Here is a 16,462-nt window from a genome sequence, read left to right as displayed (position 1 = left end):
TCATTATTTGATGTCTGATTACCCCAGGGAAAAGGGGGGAAATGTATTTTTGTAAAGGTGCAATTAAACTAATTAAATATTATATTATATACTCTAAGTCTCAAATATAACTCATTTATTCCTCTAAACTGCATACAAAATTTTAGTTTTTGTAATTTAATTTTATAAAATATTTTTTGAAGTCCTTTAACATCGTAGTCTCAAAGGATATGTTTTTGTGACAATTATTGTTATATTGAAAAATTAGAATTAAGATATCAATATATATAAATATTTTGTCAATATATAAAATTTTATTTTCAGCCCTTTTTGTTAACAAAACTGTTAGCAGAGAACTAAACATGTACGCTTGCTTGCATGCTATATATCATGTATTGATGTTGATGTTTTGTTCATCGCAACCAATAATCAATATTCTATTTAAACACAGCTCCAAAAAAAAAAATCTATTTAAACAATGCCCCATGGATTTCGCTCTTAATCTGCACTTCTGATCCGGAATCTCTTTCAATAAATCAACTATCTTCATCTTGTTATGGCCAATAGACACTTTCCGTTGCGTTATTTTCTTTTCCACGCTGAAATTGATATCTCCTTTACTATTAAGACGTCCCTTAACGATAGATGGCGTAAATAAAGAGGCACGCCGTTTTGGTTTTAAGAGATTAGGTTATATTATATTATAGGAAAAATTACACTCAGGCCTCACAGAAGATAATTAATTTTAAGAAAGTCCCTAGAAATTCCAAAATAATTCTGAAATCCCCAGTGACCTGTGTGTAATTAATTATAATTATGAAATTGTTTATTTATTCCCATTAATTTTATTACAGTAATTCATTTACAACCTCAACAGTGGCTGTTGACAACCTGAGCAAAAGTGGTTGACAACCTTGGCAGTGCTCCTGACAACTCACTCTGTGGGATGCCAGGGGCATTGCCAAGGTTGTTAACCACCTCTTCTCAGATTGTCAACAGCCACTGTTGAGGCTGTCAATGAATTACATTGGGTTCAAATTAATGGAAGTAAATAGGTAATTTCACAATTATAATTAATTACACATGTCCCTGAGGACTTAGGAATCATTTCGGGATTTTTTTAAAATTAATTATTTTTTATGAGACTTGAATGTAATTTTCTCTATATTATATATGGATTGAATCGTGCTGGGAGGGGCAGCAACAATCATCAGGTTTTTCGACTCTTATTCATTTATCTTTTTTTTCCTCCATCAACCATAAGCCGCCACCTCCGTCGCAGGCCCATATCATCCGCGACCCATCTTCCATGTCCACCAACATCATCATTTCTAATGGCTGCTGAATTTTTGGGACGTGTTGTGACTGAGTTCAAAGCTATGGGAGACTGAGTTTGTGGTGCTCCGTGAGATTGAATTCAGTGGCTTGAGTTTTGGAGCCATAAAAGAGAGTTTAATTCTAGTCCTTAGTTTAGATTATTTTATTGATAATTTCTGGTATGAAATTTGTTGTATTTCATTTAAAACTAGGAATTACTAGTTGTAGTTCTTGGTTTAGATTGGAATTGTTGAGATTTGGGTTGGCATTTATAAGTTTGAGTACTTGGTTGATACATATATTTATGTTTATGCCTTATTAATTCATTGTTGGTATGATTTTTATACGAGTTATATAGAGATTATGCTTGAAGTGAATTTAACAAGTAATTAATGTTCTAGTTGAGTATTAATTTAATAGGAATAACTTCTCTAAACCAATCCTAATCATTTGAGTTACTCCCATATCATTAAACAAGTTAGGATAGTCATTGGTTCATTTCTAAAGAGCATTCTCATAACTGATTTCTTAAAATTCAAATTTGCTTTTTTTTATTCTCTCTTTATTAAAAATAAAAAAAGTAGTTTAGATTTATTTTTTATTTTCATAATCAATTTATAAAAAAAAATCCATTTTCAAACCTCTCTTTTTAGTGCTCTTGTTACTTAGTTAACTTGGAAATTAATAAAATGCTCCTCAAAAGACACGACCCGATATGTGTTTTACTGCATAATTTGGTTTTATTTTTTATTTAACCTAAAGTGACTAAAAATTTCAACTCAGATTGAAAACGTTTTTAATATTTTAACGTCTTAGAGTGAAGACTGACGATGATTATTCCCACCCACGCTCCATCACGTTAAGCTGGATTACCCCCCCCCCCCAACTTTTCTGCTTTAGTAAAACCAAGTCTTTGGAGTTCTCATTTTTCTTCATACATTGATGGTGCTTGTAACAGTAGAATAAGAGAAGCGAAAACTGTTTTTCCTTTTTGACAAATCAAAACTGAGTTTGATAACATTTATTTAAGTCAACAATATTTTTTTTCTAAATGTTCATTCTTGATAGTTTGGATGAGGCATCTATATATGACTCAGGAGGTGTTTGGAAAGATGGAAAAAGAACTTTTCCGTTAAACGAGATAGAGTCCTCTACATATTTATTTCGTATACCGTAAAAACATTTTTAAAATTATGGTTTGGTTTCCATCCAAACACTTCTAGTAAAACTGTGTGTACAGTGTGTGTGAGTACAATGTGTACTACACATGGTGTACTATCAAAACACATGCTACACTATAAATGAACTTAAACGGTCTGATTAAGAGCCCACAAAGTGATGCACATAAGCTTCTGACTAATCTTCTTTGTTGATGGATTCTTTCTGTTCGTCATCTTCATTACTTTTATTTCGAGTCATTCACTACAAAAAAACAGACTTTGGCGACGACTTTCGGCGGCGACAAAAAAAGTCGCCGCTGAAGGTCCACTTTCAGCGGCGACACCAAAAAGTCGCTGCTGAAACTAAGACTTTCAGCGGCGACAAAGTGTCGCCGCTGAAAGTGGACCTTCAGCGGCGACTTTTTTTGTCGCCGCCGAAAGTGGACTTTCAGCGGCGACATTTTTAGTCGCCGCTGAAAGTGGACCTTCAGCGGCGACTTTTTTTGTCGCCGCCGAAAGTGGACTTTCCGCGGCGACATTTTTAGTCGCCGCTGAAAGTTCGCCATTGAAACCAAGACTTTCAGCGGCGACTTTTTTTGTCGCCGCCGAAAGTGGACCTTCAGCGGCGACTTTTTTTGTCGCCGCCGAAAGTGGACTTTCAGCGGCGACATTTTTAGTCGCCGCTGAAAGTTCGCCATTGAACCAAGACTTTCAGCGGCGACATTTTTTGTCGCCGCCGAAAGGGGACCTTCAGCGGCGACTTTTTTTGTTGCCGCCGAAAGTGGATTTTCAGCGGCGACTTTTTTAGTCGCCGCTGAAAGTTCGCCATTGAAACCAAGACTTTCCGCGGCGACTTTTTTTGTCGCCACCGAAAGTGGACTTTCAGCGGCGACTTTTTTTGTCGCCGCTGAAAGTGGACCTTCAGCGGCGACTTTTTTTTGTCGCCGCTGAAAGTATAATATAATAATATATATTTATTTTACAATATTAATAAACAAATTCAATCTGGCTCAGCGGCAAGAAGGTTGGACACGAAAGGAGGCGGTCACGAGTTCGAACCTGGAAGAAGACACATTTAAGGTGAAATATTTGGACGATGACGTGGCGAGGAGGATGTGGCAATGACGTGGAGGTGGCTAGTGATGATGTGGCGGTCGGCGGTGATGATGTGGCCGCCGATGGCGATGACGTGGAGGTCGACGGTGATGACGTGGCGGTCGGAGATGATGACGTGGCACCGACGGCGATGACGTGGCATTGGTAAAGCCAATTCTTCTTAGGCATTACTTTCAGCGGCGACAAAAAAGTCGCCGCAGAAAACACTTTCAGCGGCGACATTTGTCGCCGCCAAAAAGTCTTTCAACGGCGACAAGAATGTCGCCGCCGAAAGTGTTTTCTGCGGCGACTTTTTTGTCGCCGCTGAAAGACTTTTGGCGGCGACAAATGTCGCCGTTGAAAGTTTTTCGCGGCGACATTAGTCGCCGCCGAAACTTCTAAAAGTCGCCGCTGAAAGTATCTTTTAGCGGCGACCTTTTTAGTCGCCACTGAAAGTTTTCAACCACAGCTGCTACGGCAACGACTTTTGTACTTTCAGCGGCGACTTTTGTCGCCGCTGAAAGTCAATTTTCTTGTAGTGATTCCTCGTGGAACAGCACATTTGATCTGGAAGTTGAGTGAGTATTGCTTGTGAATTTGCTGGAAACTACCAGGCAAAATGTTTTTTTTTTCCGGGGGTAAGTCGGCAACTTAGTTTAATTTCATTTTTCTTATTCGTTTGTTTCAAATTTCCATAATATATATTTTGACAACATAATAAATATGCATAAATAATATACATAATAAGAAATTAGTGTGTTATATATTAATAAAATAAATAAATAGGTTTTTAAAAAATGATTTATTTTGCCCAAATAATTATACCCCTGAGCACACCCCCCCAGCGTGCTGAATGAATACACCCCCCCAGCGTGCTGAATGAGTCCCCCCCTGCGTGCTTGTTCCCTCCGTGGCTCATAATTGTCCCTCCGCCTGCTTATCTGAAACCAAGGTTTTGTTGGGCAAAACCTTGGTTTTAAAAAAAATGGGGGGTTTGGCAAATTTTTTGCCAAACCATGGTTTGGCAAAAAAGCCAAACACCCACTAATCGGTTTCAGCGAATGTGAAACGTGAATAACGAGGAGGCAAGTGGGGACTAAGGAATCTTGTTTTTTCTAATGCTGTTACCTGTCCTCGTTGAATTGGAGTACTAGGCAACGGTGAAAAAACTCACCTTCCAAGCTCTTGCTTGTCTTTACTATTTAAAGAAAAGTACTAAACTCAGGAAATTCCGACACAAGCATCGTGTTTTATGAGCTGGGCATGAGATTCCCCACATGCTTGCACAGTTCCAATCTTCGCAGAAATTGTCTGCATAATCAATTGTTATTAGCTGTCTGATTGATTGATTAATTCAATAAATCAATATTACATGACTTCGTTATATATCTAACATTCAACATCAGGCTTGGTGTTTGAGTAACGGTCAATCAAGTGCAGTAGTAACTAATTGAAGTGATTTGGGAATCTAAATATATCTAATTTTGGTTTCTTTTTAATTCTCTCATAAATTATGAGTTTAAGAGTGATTTATGTATTGAAAGTATTCATGAAAGAGTTGTTGGTATATATTTAGAATTTTTTTGGCATAAATATTGCCTCAAAAGTATTAAAAAGGAAGTAATATCACTTTTATGGTTAAAAAGATTAATAATTAGTTTTTTTCTTAATTTTTAAGGTGAGATTGCCCTTTTTTTTTTTTAACACTTTCATAGGATGCTCGCATCTCTTTTGTAAATACTTCCAAAGTAAAAATGACACTAAACCCTAATTTATAATTTATTCTTCTACTCCTGTATATAAGGTTCTCCTAACATGTTTCACTGAAATAAAACAAAAACCTTTAAATATCATTAATAGGACCTTAAAATTATAATCTTATCGTACTCAATATACACACACACACATTCATATACTAAATTTAATAAAATGACATATGTTAGGGACAAAAAAAAAACACTCTCTTTGCATCTAAACCCTATAAATAGGTCGAGAGAGTACATATATAGCAAGTTAATCCATAATGTTGGGATAAACATAGTTTCATAAAGCACCAACAATTATTTGACTGGCCGATAAAGCGCCAAGTTGATGCGGCAACGTGCGAGATAAGGAATATAATAATTGACGGCAGAAATAATGTTCCTACATGCATGTTGGGATTAAAATACTACAATGATCACGTTGATTTAATGTTCATTACTAAATATTATTATGTGTGTATATATAATATTAACATTTAAAGATGAATATATATATATACTCCTCCGGTCCTTATTATAAGACCCTATTTGACTTTTTATTTGGTCCTAATTATAAGACCCAAATCCATTTTGTCTCTTATATTTATGCATTTTTTTAAGATAATCCTTCTAATAATGATACTTTTAGCCAATATATTTAATTAGCAAGGATATTTTAAGAATGACAACACTTATTTATTATAAATAACCAACTTAACTTACTTCCTTAATCTCCTCAAATAAGTCAATTGGGTCTTATAATTAGAACCGGAGGAGTATATATATATATAACCATTGAGCAATTACATATTGACTGGGATGACCAAGCTACTATATATACAAGTCTTGTGATGAAGTGAAGAAGCCATAGAGAGAGAGAGAGAGAGAGAGAGAGAGAGAGAGATAATGGATTTCAGAAGACAAAGTGTGGTGTTAGTTCTTCTGGGCTTCCTTCTTTTTTTTAAGGCTCAAGGCGCAGTTCATCACTATGACTTCGTTGTAAGTGTTCTTCCTGTGACTATTCTTAAAGATTAGCTACCATTATGATAATTTTATTGCAATTTTACCTCTAACCATCAATATAATTAATTCTCAATATCTCTTTTTTTTGCTACATATATTCTAATCTAATTACTTGTGATTTTGCTCATCCATATTATTCTGTCTTTTTTCTTTAGCCATACCATATAAATTTATTCTGTCTTAATTTCTTCATCTTTATCGAACACACACTTTAGTTTCAAGTACTGATAATGCATTGGGCACTTAAATTACTTGTCTATATACTCTTAACTCGTCCTCTATCATTCAGATGTTGTCTATAGGCTTGTTTGAATTAACTTAGGCAAAACTAATTTTTATCTCAATAGACTTTTGTAAATTGAACTTCAGGTTAAAGTTAATTAGTTTAATATCATTTATGTTTGAATAGATTTTATAAAAAGGTCAGTTGAACAAAAACTTATTTAAACTATAATATTGAAAAGTCAGTTAAAAAAGATTCAAATATGAACAAAAGCTAAAAGCCAAAAAATAAAATTAGAAAAAGTTGCTTCAAAGTAATATCTGGGCGAAATGATTGTTATTCCAAAAACATGTAAAACTCATTTTTTTCATCTAACCTTTTTTTTTTAATGTTTCAACTAATTAACTTTTGAGTTTTTTTAACACTATCCAGAACATGCACTTATAGGATACAAAATACATAGACTATATTTGACATCAAAATGAAAAACTGGATTAGACTAGTTGGTTCCACGACGGTAAACTGGCAAACCAGATAGGTGGTAAGTCCAATAATATGATTGAATTGAGAAATTCTCGTCTGTTGATGACAAGTTCTCCTGGGGCCTAAAAAAATGGTTAAAAGTCCATAATTAATACGCTAGAAAGGAGGAAGAAGAAGAGAAAAAGATGAAGAAAAAAAATGAAGAGGAAGAAACCGAAGAGGGAGGCATGGAGGAGAAGGAGGTGGAACAAGGCTGGAAATGGAAGTATGAAACATAAAAAGAAAAAAAGAAGGAAGGAAGATGGAGAGGAAAGAAAAGAAGGTTTGAGCTAAGGTTGTCAGCATACTTGCCATAGAGGTAGGGCTTTCATTTAATTTTGGGAGGGAGGAAGAGGCTTTCTGAAGAGCAAAAAGCTGATGAGTACGTAATAAAATTTAAAGCATCTCACATATCCATCAAACTCTCATTTTTCTATGCTTTTCCGTTGGTTAAACAATAACTAATCTATAATTTTTTCACCTTCTGCACGTTACCCCTTATCCCCTTCACTTCTATGTCAAAAAACCATTTTTGGGCTTTTAACAGAAAAAAGGAAAACGCGTACGATTATATTATTTTATTTTCTTTTACTATTTAATAAACTATGATTAATTTAATAAAGTAAACTGAGTAGGTAAAATCTAAAGAAAAATGAAAAAGAAAACCAAATTAATTAAACATCACATCTCCTGTATGTTTTCTCCTTCCGAAACTTTACTGTTTTTTCTACATTAACTCACATTTAAAGTTCTTAACATTTACTGGGATGAATAATTAAATATATAGATATGCTTTTATTTCTTTATCTTTAGCTTTTCTAAGATCTTTCGGTGATGCCTAGTTAGCTTTTTCACAAACACCTAAGCTATAGGACTCTAGTAGCCAAGCTCTGCTTTATAAATTGGCCACGCGCAAATCAATATATAGTATGCGACTTCTTCAACGCGTAATCTAAATTCTAATTTAGAAAACCAAACCAGCTAGCCAGCGAGAGCTAACTGTGGAAGCTAATTATTTTATATATTTAATTGTGGTGGATTACAGCTGAGGGAAAAGAACTTCACAAAGCTGTGCAGCACGAAGAGCATCTTGACGGTGAATGGTAGCTTCCCAGGGCCAACCATTAATGCTCACAAAGGAGATATCATTTTTGTAACTGTCCACAATCATGGAACTTATGGTGTCACCATCCACTGGTACTCATTTTTCCACAACCAAATTATTATTTTACGACTTTTTCCCAGACATGGATCCGGTTCCATCATTTAAATTTTGTCGATGTGTATAGTATCATTTCCCTCCAAGATTCGTGAAGGCCATCATCAGTTGTCATTAGAAATAACTAGTTACGTTGAAGGGACATAAAGGGAGTTGTTTGTTTGTTCAGCATGAGTTAGGTATTGAAGAAGCTGCAGATTCAACAATTTTGTTTCTTAATTTGGTTTTATATTGTTGAATTTGATTAATTTTTTTTTGCCAATATTGCCAATAATGCTAAATGTATCATGGTATTAAAACACAACGCTTTTATGACAGTCAAACTAGTAAATATTGGTAAACTAGTCTCTTAACCAGTCTAGTTGATCAAGAGTTAGGATGGGTCGACTAAGTTAATTTTTTTTAGTTTAAAAATAATCCTACCTCTAACCTTTAACATAAGATCTAATTTGTAGTTCAAATATAATATCTAATTTGTCATTTAAATTAAATTACAAATTAAATCTTATATATTAAGAAGTAGAGGTAGTATCAGTTCATCACCATTATTGTGCTTTAGTAATGACTTATCGGATTGTATGTGATTTATGCATAAATGGTTTATAAACTTGTGAATTAATACTTTATTAACCCCTGATTAAAGCCAATTTGAAGTTTTGAATCATTAATCATTAATTCTCTAACATCTGCCTGAGGTTGAAAACCTTGCTAAATACGTCACATTTCAAAGAACTGTGTCATACATTCCCCGCAATAAAAGGGGAAAATAAAAATTAACAGATTAGAAAAATTAAGGGAAAGCAATTCTTTATTTCTTTATATTATTTCCTTCGTATCACAAAGTAAAACGCAAGATCAAAATGCAGGCATGGAGTGAGGCAACCAAATGATCCGTGGTCAGATGGACCAGAAAACATAACACAGTGCCCTATCCCTCCGGGAACAAGCTTCACTCAAAGAGTCAATTTGGCTTCCGAAGAAGGGACCCTCTTCTGGCACGCTCACAGTGATTGGACCCGTGCCACTGTTCATGGAGCCATCGTTATCAAACCTCCTCGTGGAGCTTCTTATCCTTTCCCTGAGCCCTATGGCCAAGAAACACTCATTATAGGTGTGTTCCACTTCTACAATTTATCTGTTAATTAATGGAGTTTTTAGATCCCCCCCCCTCTCTCTCTCTCTATCTTCATTTCAATATGCATGTTGTCGCATGCAGGGGAGTGGTACAAAGGAGACGTGATGACAATCATAGACGACGCTTTGGCCAGTGGTGGAGAACCAAATACTTCTAATGCTTTCACCATTAATGGCCAACCTGGAGACTTGTATGCTTGTTCTAATGGTAATGTGACTTAGAAAATTTATGAGCCAGCAAATTGGACAGATATATGAAATGATGAGCTTAACATATCAGGCTCTCAGAAATTACTTAAAAAATTAGATCATTTTGAATTGTCCATATATCATTTCATATTGTTGTAAATAACAAGTGAAAATGATTTCTGCAGGGACGACACATCGATTTTCAGTGGTGCAAGGAAAAACCTACCTCCTGCGTATAATCAACGCCGCTATGAACGAAAACCACTTCTTCGGAATCACCAACCACACACTCACACTCGTAGGCACAGACGCAGCCTACCTCAAGCCCATTGCCACCCCTTACCTTGTGATAACCCCTGGCCAGACCATGGACGTTCTGCTCAAAGCTAACCAGAAAGCAGGTCTCTACTACATGGTCGCTTCGCCCTTCCACGACGGTGCATCTCCATACGATAACACCAGAGCAACAGCAATTTTGCAGTACAGTGGAAAGTACAATACTTCTTACCTGCATCCCCCGAAGGTGTTTCCCGATTTTCCTGAACATAATGACTCTTCTGCTGCTTTTAACTTCACTCAGAGATTGAGGGGTCTGGGGAGTAAGAGTCATCCCATTAAGGTTCCAAAGAAAGTGAATAAGAGAATTTATATGACCGTTGCTGTGAATAGTCTGGCATGCAATGCTAGCACTTGTGCTAGTACCACCAAGCTCGCGGCTAGTTTGAACAACGTGTCATTCCAGACGCCGAGTATTGATATACTGAATGCTTACTACTGGTACATACATAGGTTTTTTTTTTTTTAACCCAAAGTAGCAATTTTTTTTTTTTAACGCAAATGACAAATTGATTTTAATTTGCAGGAACAAGACAGAAGTTTTCACTAAAGACTTCCCAAAAGAACCTCCACACTTTGTCAACTTCACAGATCCTAACAACAATGCGTTTACGACCACAGGAACGAGGGTGATAATGTTGAACTACAATGACTCAGTGGAGATAGTGTGGCAAGGAGCAAACAATACAATGAACACTGCCGAGAGTCACCCAATGCATCTTCATGGTTTCAGCTACTACGTTGTGGGACAAGGCTGGGGTGTTTTCAACAATAAGACAGATCCCAAATCCTACAACCTCGTTGATCCTCCAGAAGTTAACACTGTTGGTCTCCCCTTAAATGGCTGGCTTGCCATGAGATTTGTGGCCAACAATCCAGGGGTATGGTTTATGCATTGTCACTTTGAGAGACACAGCAGCTGGGGTATGGACACAGTGCTCATTGTGAAGGATGGAAAAACCAAGGAAACAAGCATGCTTCCACCTCCTAAGTATATGCCTCCCTGCTCCAAGTGAAGCCATCACATCATTCTGCGTACATTAATAATTTTTTGAATCATTAATAATAATCATCTAGAAATTAAATAACCCTGATTTTGGTCTCTGACTCAGAAGAAGGGAATCGAGTTCCATAGAAATTTTTATTACATTTCTGTTATGTTGTTGTTAGTTTGGTGCTATGGACGTTGTAGTATTACTGCTAGATGCAGAGGTGTGAAAGCTGGTTTATTGTTGACCAACAAGTGAAGGTTGTGATGTAATGAAGCACGATATTTATTTTTACCCAAGAAAAAGCGAGACATTTATTTTGTTGGTAATATCCACACAAAAAAATAAAAATAAAAAATTATGATGAAGCTCATGATTTTTTTTTGGGGGGGGGGGGGCCTGCATCAGTGTAAAGCCTGCAGGGGTCTGTTGCAGTAACGTGGGTGCATGTGATTACGGAGATGGTGGGGGATGTGGGGAAAGCGGGGTATGGCCATATGGAGAAAAGGAAATTCGGACAGTACTAGCGTCTTGTCTTATTAGTTAGCTGGCTACTTAGTATTAGACCGGCTTTTAAAATTTTTATTTATAGTCTATAAACAAAATCTTATAATTAAAACAAGAGGTAATATATAGAGACTGTTTGGATTGTTTTGTTTAAAGTGATTTTATAACATACTACTTCTATTCTTAATTATAAGAGCTAGTTGATTAATTTGAGAAAATTAAGAAAAGAAGTTAAGTTAGTTATTTGTAATAAATAGGTGTTGTCTTTCCTAAAATATCCTTGTTAATCAAGTGTATTGGCTAGAACTACTATTGTTAAAAGGACTACATTGGGAAAAAATACATAAATATGAGAAACAAAGTGAACTGGGATTTTATATTTAAGATCAAAATAAAAGTTAAGTAAGGTCTTATATTAAGGATTGAAGGTAGTATAAGATAAGTATCTAAGAGAAGTTTTGTCATTATTTGAATTGATGCGTTGCTATTGTTGGAACTATTAAATTTGCAAGCGGTAATTTATACATAGTTTATGGACTGAGTGAAAAGCTGGTATGTGTGTGTGTATATATACGTGTATGAGCAAAAAAACCTCTCTGTTGGGATAAAAATAGAATCTGATCATGTGATTTTAATGTTTCAATTCAAGACTAAAAAATTATTTATACATAATTAATATTTAAAAATGAAAAAAATATTAAATCATTGAGAAGTAAGGTAATGGATAAACTACTGCATATATAGGCCCCTATGATGAGCAGAAGAAGCCATACATGTTGTGAGAAAAGAAAAGGAAAAAGATAGAAATGGAAGTAGGAAAGCATAGTGTCATAATAATCCTTCTGGGTTTCCTTCTGCTTTGCAAGGCTCGAGGCGTTGTTCATCACTATGACTTCGTTGTAAGTTCTTTCCATACGTGAGAATAAATACGGATTCTCTTGCAATATTCTTAATTAAAGGTATATTATGACATGCCCATTATCTTTTTCCACATATTCTAGTCGAATTACTTTGTAAACTTGCACATTTCACCTTGGCATGAATCTTACAAATATGCTTTTACCTATTTTAATTTATTCCCTTTCTCGGATTTCTGACTCATAAGCCATGTGCACATGCTAATCAATATTATATAATTGCTTTTTGTAAAGCCAAGTGCGGGAACCAATTATTTTATGCTTTGTGATGGATTACAGCTGAAAGAGAAGAACTTCACAAAGCTGTGAAGCACGAAGAGCATCTTAACTGTGAGTGGTAGAGCTTTCCAGGGCCAACTATTAGTGCTCGCAAAGGAGATATAGTTTTTGTAACAGTGCACAATGATGGAGCTTATGGTGTCACCACTCATTGGTACTGCTAATTTATCCACGCCCCAATTATCATCTTACAAATTCCCATAACAAAGGTCCGCTTTTCTTTATATAATTCCTAACTTAGATTTGAATATTTAAGGGGAGTATCATGTGTTCAGTTTTATGGTACTAAATTAAGCATGATTGTTGTTAGGAATGTTCAACTTGCCGAATGACTGGTCCCGCTCAATAAATACTACCTCCGATCCTAAGTATAAGAACTAGTTAACTAATTTGAGTAGATTAAACAAATAAATTAAATTAGTTATTTATAATAAATAGGTGTTGTCTTTCCTAAAATATCTTTATTAACCAAGTGTATTAGTTAGAACTATCATTACTAGAAGGGTTATCATGAAAAAATGCATAAATATAAAAAAAAAATGAATTGAGATCTTATATTTAAGACTAAAATAAAAATCAAATGAGGTTTTATATTAAGTATCAGAAGTAGTATACACACATGCCCAAGCTGGTTCATAGGTAGACAAAGTGTTGTCCACTCAAGTCTCCAAATTATATATTTATATAATTTTTATGAAGCTTCGTTGATTTTATATTATCATTTTTCTTGATATGTATGTATGCTGGGAACCGATCGGCTATTTCTATCCGGCAATTTTCTCAATTTATCAAAAGAAAAAGTTGGACCATATCGGCCGATTCAATGATTTTGGCCCGATTTGGTTTTGTTGATAACTGGTCAAACCAATGCAAACTTGTAAAAACTGATATGAACCGATGGTGAATCGATTTGGATGGATAATTATGTTGTTATTAGTCTTATTTTTTCATTAAGTTCTTAATATCTCAGTTATAGATTTAAATGAATTTTAATTATTATTTAGATATCAATGATTCTTAATTTTACTTATTCATGAAAGACTCTTAAATATCAAAACTCTTAATGTTATTCCTTGCAGTTTATTGAAGTATTATATTAATCACGCAAAAAAAAAAAAACCATTATTCATATCAATCTTGGGATGACATATCATAGATACGAATTATTCAAATATATATCTTACAATACAATATGAACTTACAAACAGTCTTGAGTAGTCCAAACTTCTGTAAATATCTTTCTCTGCACATCGTTTACAAATTAAACCAAAAAGCTTCTTCTTTGTATGTAAATTTAAAATTAAAATATCATTGTCACTCTGACTTATACAGAGATAGATTCATAAACATATCTACGAAGATGGCTTATTCTGTGGGGAAAAAAACTCTGGTTTTGAGCATGTGAATCTTCTCTATATCTTCCCATACATATTCTTTACATTAACAAGTAAATAGTACAAAATTAAAGGTACCCGAGAACTAAATTACGATCTTTCGAATTTGGCGTTACGCATGCATGGTGTGAGGCAACCAAACGATCCAGGGTCAGATGGACCAGAAAACATAACACAGTGCCCCATCCCTACAGGAACAAGCTTCACTCAGAGAATCAATTTGGCTTCCGAAGAAGGGACTCTCTGGTGGCACGCTCACAGTGATTGGACCCGTGCCACTGTTCATGGAGCCATCGTTATCAAACCTCCTCGTGGAGCTTCTTATACTTTCCCTGAGCCCTATGGCCCTGAAACACTCATTATTGGTCCGTTCCATTTTGTGTTTATCTATGTCTCTCTCTCGATCTTTGTTTAATCCTCGTAATGTCGGACTATTTTGCATCAACAATTTGTATGCTGTTAGGGAGTGGTACAAAGGAGACGTGATGACAATTATAAACAACGCTTTGGCCACTGGTGGAGAACCAGATACTTCCAGTGCTTACCCCATAAATGGCCAACCTGGAGACTTGTACGCCTGTTCTAAGAGTAAAATAATTTACCAAAGTTATCAAAGTTTTAATATTTGGACTGATCCAGCAGATTGGACCGATAAATTGATGAACTTAACTAATCACAGACTAAGGCAATTTAAAAATTAGGTCATTCGAAGGTTGGTCAAGTAATGGTGAAGTTCAAGCCTAGAAGTTAAGTGATCATTAAAAATGGTTTGTCAACTGATGGAGTCTATCTATGTTGCAGAGACCACGCATCGTTTTTCAGTGGTGCGAAGGAAAACCTATCTCCTTCGCATAATCAACGCCGCCATGAATGAAAACCACTACTTCGGAATCACCAACCACACACTCACACTCGCAGGGACAGACGCAGCCTACCTCAAGCCCTTTGCCACCCCTTACATTGTGATAACCCCTGGCCAGACCATGGACGTTCTGCTCAAAGCTAACCAGGAAACAGGTCTCTACTACATGGTCGCTTCGCCCTTCCTTGACGGCGCATCTCCGTACGATAACACCACGGCCACAGCCATTTTGCAGTACAGAGGCAGCTACAATACTTCTCATAATCAGCGTCCTCCGTTGGTGTTTCCCGATTTCCCTGAACATAATGATTCTTCTGCTGCTTTTTACTTCACTAAGAGACTGAGGGGTTTGTGGAGTAAGATTCATCCCATTGAAGTTCCAAAGAAAGTAAATAGGAGGATTTATATGACAGTCGCTGCGAGTAGTCTGGCATGCATTGCTACCACTTGTGCTAGGAACACTAAGCTCGCTTCTAGTTTGAACAACGTGTCGTTTCAGACTCCAAGTATTGATATATTGGATGCTTATTAGTGATACGTGCTAAAATTTAGATTATACTACTTGTCGATATTCTCACTGCTTGTTCATTGACTGTTTCTGTGTCGATTTTGCATCTAAATTCAACTCGAATTTGCACTTTTTGTGTTATAAAGGATGTTTTAGCATACAAATAAAAACATAGCTTCTAACGCAAGCTACAAGTTGAATTTGCAGGAATAAAACGGGGATTTTCACTAAGGACTTCCCAAGAGAGCCTCCACACTATGTCAACTTCACAGATCCTAACAGTAGTGCGTTTACGACCACGGGAACGAGGGTGATAATGCTGAACTGCAATGACTCAGTAGAGATAGTGTGGCAAGGAACGAATAATTCATTGAATACTGCTGAGAATCACCCAATACATCTTCATGGTTTCAGCTACTACGTTGTGGGACAAGGGCTGGGAGTTTTCAACAATAAGACAGATCCTAAGTCCTATAACCTCGTTGATCCTCCAGAAGTTAACACTGTTGGTCTCCCCCTTAATGGTTGGCTGGCCATGAGATTTGTTGCCAACAATCCTGGTACATCCTCTACATTACCTTTTACCACTATATTGTTCCAACAAATTATTAATAATTTGTTCCATTGATCAGTAGGAATGACCTGAATTTGAATCTATTAACTTTTAACATGAGTTTTTGCACATTAATATTTCTATTTGAATCGGACCAACAGATAATGTTTAGTATAGAGAGGTTTCATAATTTTGTGCATAAATTTGCAGGGGTATGGTTTATGCATTGTCATTTTGAGAGACACGGTAGCTGGGGTATGGAAACTGTGCTCATTGTGAGGGATGGAAAAACCAAGGAGACAAGCATGCTTCCACCTCCGAAGTATATGCCTCCTTGCTCCAAATGAAGCCATTACGTCATTCTACTTCTATAATATTTTGAATCATCGATAATTATCCAGAAATTAAAAAGCCTGAGTTTGATCTCTGACTGAGGAGAAGGGAACCGAATTCCTGATAAATTTTTATTACGTTTCTACTTTAATAATATTTTGAATCATGCATTAATAATTAT

The 16,462-nt window shown here is 35.8% G+C and overlaps 1 pseudogene; it reads left to right on the top strand.

Annotated features, from left to right (window-relative positions):
• Positions 1–6,143: 6,143 nt before the first annotated feature.
• LOC114722152 (uncharacterized) lies at positions 6,144–16,295 on the top strand (annotated as a pseudogene).
• The last annotated feature ends 167 nt before the right edge of the window (positions 16,296–16,462 follow it).

Source organism: Neltuma alba, unplaced genomic scaffold (genome assembly GCF_004799145.2).
Source record: "Neltuma alba isolate B1F8T4 unplaced genomic scaffold, ASM479914v2 tig00012083_pilon, whole genome shotgun sequence".
NCBI lineage: Eukaryota > Viridiplantae > Streptophyta > Magnoliopsida > Fabales > Fabaceae > Neltuma > Neltuma alba.
Note: the sequence above shows the minus strand (reverse complement) of the source record. Positions and strands in the feature narration are given on the sequence as shown.